The sequence below is a fragment of the Pinus tabuliformis genome, chromosome 2_2, assembly GCF_031772625.1.
Source record: "Pinus tabuliformis cultivar Carrire ecotype Pingquan chromosome 2_2, CPIR1, whole genome shotgun sequence".
In the NCBI taxonomy this organism is placed as follows: domain Eukaryota; kingdom Viridiplantae; phylum Streptophyta; class Pinopsida; order Pinales; family Pinaceae; genus Pinus; species Pinus tabuliformis.
Genome location: NC_142300.1, coordinates 96953526 through 96958867, shown reverse-complemented (window position 1 = coordinate 96958867; position 5342 = coordinate 96953526).

Genomic DNA, 5342 nt, shown 5'->3' with positions numbered 1-5342 from the left:
AAGGATTTTGTTGGAGGGCGTGAAGGATCACATTGTGTCCAGCCTGCATGGAAAATCTTCTCCATACTTGATGTGGAAAGCATTAACAGATCTATTCCAAAGCAAGAGCAACCAGAGGAAGTTGGCACTCAAGGATAAACTCAGAAACATTAAGTGTGAGAATGGAGACAGTATGCCCAAGTATCTCATGAAGTTCACCCAATGCCGGGATGAGCTGAGAAGTGTGAGGGTGACTGTCGATGATGAGGACTTGGTGAGCTTGGCTCTCCTTGGTCTTCTGAAGAGTTGGCATTCTTATCAGGACTCTGTCAATGGTCGGGATAAATTGCCAGGATGGGAGAGACTTTGGTCAAATCTTGTGCAAGAGGAGATCAGACGGAGCACCAGAGACAGTTCTTCTTGCATGCATGATGAGGAGAACTGTGCCTTAGCGAGTAAGGCGAAGAAGGGGAAGGAGAAGGGTTCTCTTTCCGAATCCAGTTCTTCCAATGATGGGAATAAGGTTGGAAAATCGAAAGTGACATGCTTTCATTGTCATGAGTTGGGCCATTATGCTACTAATTGCCCAAAGAAGAAGTCCAAGAAGGGATCCAGGGAAGCATCTGAATGTGAGGCACTTGCTTCACAGTTCGAGTTGGATTTCACACTCTTCGCGTGCATGGTTTCATCCATGGTGGGAAGTGGTTGGTTTCTTGACAGTGGAGCTTCTTTCCACATGACCGGTGACAAAAGTTTGTTCAGTGCTTTGGAGGATAAATATCTCCAGATACTCATAGCGATGGGTAATGATGAGAAGTATAGTGTCTCAAGTGTAGGCATGGTTATTTTTCAGAGGGAGCATGGAGCTCTCCTTACCTTGACCGATGTCAAGTATGTACCAGGACTGGAGAGGAACTTGGTGTCGATCGCGATGCCGAAAGACAGAGGCTGTGATGTAGTCTTCAATAAGGGAAAGGTTTTCCTTAGACACATCATCATTAGACAGGTGAAGAAGATTGGTTCACGGGTCAAGAACCTGTATGCTCTTGAGGTTCAAGATGCATGTAAAGCCTTGAGCAGCGAGGCAACTGATGTAGACTTGGTGGTTGAGAGGGATCGTATATTACCTCTCAAAATGCAGAGCCAGAAGAAGTCTGAAACGATTGTGGAGGAGCCATGATTGGTGCAGCAACTTCAGGAGGTTGTGGAGCAGCCACAACAAGGGAAGCTGAGAGGAGATTGAGTAGAGACATCTACTCATGCAGAGACCTCCAGTAGGGGGAAACTTCAAGCCAGGTGGGCTGAGGGATCACATGCAGCCATACCTCCAGGTAGGAGGTGGGGTGATGTGGATTGATCGTCCCAAGGAGGAGGGGCAGGATCCTTGAGGTACCCAACCTCTTGGATGAGACCTTGCTACGGGAGCCCCGATGTGGAGTAGCAAGAATTGACTGATTGGGTAGAGACAAATGCGGATGGAGTGGCAGAGAGAGCGACAGTGTAGGGAATCCCAGAATAGCGTATAGCTAGCAGGTTGCAACAATGCGAGAGGCACAAGTGTTTTGCACAGTGTTAGGTGGCACAGAGAGGTGTGCAATGGTGCGAGATGCATGGAGATGTTGCCGTAGCGTAGATGTCAGGGAGGGAGCACTTTTCAAAAGCAGGTAGAGCTTCAGCATCAAAGTATGTTCCTAGCCTAACAGAGTGGTCAGTTGGGAGTGTTTTTGTTCAAAGTGTTGTTGGAGCAAGTGGACCGGGAAAATGTGTTGCATGCAGAATATTCCAGAGTTGTAGGATAGGGGTTGCAGATAATCCATATCTTATTGAGAGGGAGTGTTGAAAATGCAACAAGATGATGGAGCTTAGTGGAAAGAAGTTGCCATCACTAAGTGGGCCCGCAGGCTATTTTTTGGCGCAAAGTCTATTTTTAGACTATGTCTATTTTTAGACATATGGATCATGGTCTATGAGTTGCAGGATGTTGTTTATGGATGATTGGTCATGTTGGGAAAAATAGATGGACTTCTATTTTTGGTTCACAGCGGAGTGATCAGAGTCTATCTTTAGATTGCCATGCTAAAATAGAAACAGTCAAATATTATTAGCCCTTAGTAATATTTGGACTCTAAACATTATCTTATTCTCTTGGAGCACTTCAGTTTGAGCTACAGATGTGGCACATGCAACTGACAGAAGGAATCACGTGGTTTCTTATGTGCTAGTTGAGCTATTGCATGGAGGACTTCAGTTAGAACTCATGCATGTGAGTTCTGTGGAGTTGGATGTGGAGTTGATGGAGTTGTGTTCAGTTTGACTGGGTTGAACTAGTTGTATTTTAGTCTAACTAAAGAATACTCTAGTGATGAGTTGTTTGAATTAAATGTTAATTAATTCACTAATTATTAACTCATAAAGCAACTAAAGAATACATCAGTTAACTCAGTGCATGGACAGTTCAATGGAGACAGGTGTTAGAGGTAAGTGAAAGGGTGAGTCGTGACTATCAGTTGTGCATGAGATTTTGCACATGCATGGATTTGAGTAATGCCAATGAGGATTGCGTAGTGTGGGCCAATATCAAGGAAATTTTAGCTTGTGCTCACGTGATTTTCACTTGGCATTGTGCAGTGGAGGCAGGCAAAGTAGCGGAGGAGAGTTGAACCTATGACTTGTTCGGATCTGAGCTAGTTTTGTGTGTAACAGGTGGAAATAGTACTGAGTACTTGTGAGGAGTATTGTACTATGTATTGTTACATGTTCTCAATCATTAATATATAGATAGTGTGGGGTTTTCAGTTGTAAGCTTTCCTCCGGTTACATACTGTGTTAATGTGTGCATGCGATTGATGTTTCATTGTTTTTAATACTGCTAAATTGATGATCAACGTAGAGGAGGTTATGTATTATGCATGTATTCCGCAATAGTGTATAATCGGGATAATCTCTATGAATAATTGTTTATTATTCAAAATTTCCACAAATTTCAGTGAAATATGCGCACCTATGTTGGACACTATAAAGAAGGCAAGTCAGCCTTTTCGTTGGACTAAGGCGGCAGAGAGGAGTTTTCAGCTACTGAAGAAAAAGATCACGGAGACACCGATCCTGAGGTTTCGAAATTTTAAAAATCTTTTCCAGGTTCATTGTGATGCCAGCAATACGGCCATTGGAGCTGTACTTAGCCAAGAAGATAAAACTGTTGCATTTTTCAGTGAGAAGTTAAACGAAAGCAGGCAGAAGTATTCGTCGTATGACAATGAATTCTATGTTTTCGTCCAAGCATTGAAGCATTGGAGACACTATTTGCTGGGGAATGAGTTTGTTTTGTTCTCAGATAATTTTGCACTGCAGTATGTGATGCAATAGCACAAGCTGAATCACAAACATGCTAAGTGGGTTGAATATTTGCAGAGTTTCACCTTTGTGTTGAAACACATCAGCGGGCAAGCCAACAAGGTGGCGGATGCGTTGAGTAGGAGAGCCTTACTCTTGCAGGAGAGTACTATACAAGTGTTGGGCTTTGAGCACTTGAAAGATTTGTATCAAACTGACATAGATTTTAAGGAGGCTTATGAAGCGTGTCAGAATCCTTTGGTGAGAGACAATAGTCCGTGGTTGGACTATAATCTGCAGGAGAAGCTATTGTTTAGAGGAGGACAGTTATGCATTCCTGACTGCTCAATGAGAGAGAATATCATTCGGGAGAAGCACAGTGGAGGTCTAGCCAGACATTTCGGCATAGACAAGACATTGGAGCAGCTCAGTCATTTTTACTTTTGGCCAAAAATGCGAAGGGATGTGCAGAGATTTGTGACCGGATGTAAAGTGTGTCAATTAGCAAAAGGACACAGTCAAAATACAGTACTTTACACACCATTGCCTATCCCAAGTAGACTGTGGGACTCAGTCAGCTTGGACTTTGTCTTGGGTCTACCAAAGACACAGAGAGGTTATGATTCGATGATGGTAGTAGTGGACTAGTTTTCAAAGATGGCGCATTTCATCCCTTGCAGAAAGACTAGCGATGCCACTCACATGGCCCACCTGTTCTTAACGGAGATCGTTAGGCTACATGGCTTACCTAAGTCCATTCTCTCTGACATGGACGTGAAGTTTACACGACACTTTTGGCGCACCTTGTGGAAGAAAATGGACACGTAGTTGAGTTGCAGCTCTGCTTATCACCCACAGACCGACGAGCAAATAGAGGTGGTAAATAGGAGTCTGGGGAACCTGGTATGGAGTTTGATTGGTGAAAATTCACGGATGTGCGATCAAGTACTTTCCCAGGCAAAGTTCGCTTATAATGACTCACCCAACCGCAGCACGGATTGCAGTCCTTTTTAGATCTTGTATGGCATGCATCCTCACGGCGTGCATGAGTTGCGAGATATAGGATAGCAAGAAAGACGGAGTGCTGAAGGGGAAGATTTCACTAACGCAATGAAAGATTTGCATGAGCAGGTGAAAGTTAAGTTGCAGGACAGCATTCAAAAATATAAGCAGTAAGAAAATTTGAAATGGAGGGAATTGCAGTTTAATGTGGGGGATGAAGTCCTCGCACATCTGCGCAAGAAATGTTTTCCTAGAGGTGCATACAATAAACTGAAGTATAAAAAGATAGGTCCTTGCAAAATTCTCCGGAAATTTTTGGCGAATGCTTACGAAATATAGCTACCACCAAGAATAGGCATCTCACCCATCTTTAATGTGGCAAACCTGTTTCCATACACTGCTGGTTCAGAGGAAGACAGTACCACACAACCTACATGGGACACCCAAGACGGAAGTGAGACTTAGATGAGACAAATGCCTTACGTTCAGCCTCCCGAGATCGAGAGGATCCTCGACACTCAGGTGGCCAAGCGAACTCAGGGGAAAGAGTATCTACAATGTCTGCTCAAGTGGAAGAATTGTCCTATTGAAGACAATTCGTGGTTTAACGCTAAACAGATAGAGCAGACTAGTTATTCAGTTGAGAAGCTCATGGACCAGAGTCATGAATTTTTCTTACCCCGGAAGCATGATGCAAGAGCATCCAGCTAAGGGCACCATGATCGGGTGTTGGTCTCAGCTAAGGAGGAGAGGTTCATCAGTAATTTGAATTTCATTTGTGTTGGTTAATTAAGAACAGTATTAGGAGCCTGTTTTATGTCTTTGTCTGTTAATAGGTAGTTAGGGACAGTATAGTCAGGTAGAAGTAGTTGCTGACACATGGTTGTCTAGTCTTTTGTTTTAGTTTATTTTCATAGTTATTTACTTTTGAAAAAAAAACAAAATAACAGGAAAGAAAATATTATCTTTGTATTCTACAGAACGAAAGAATCAAAATAGCAAGATAGTTAACAACTGCATAACTAAAC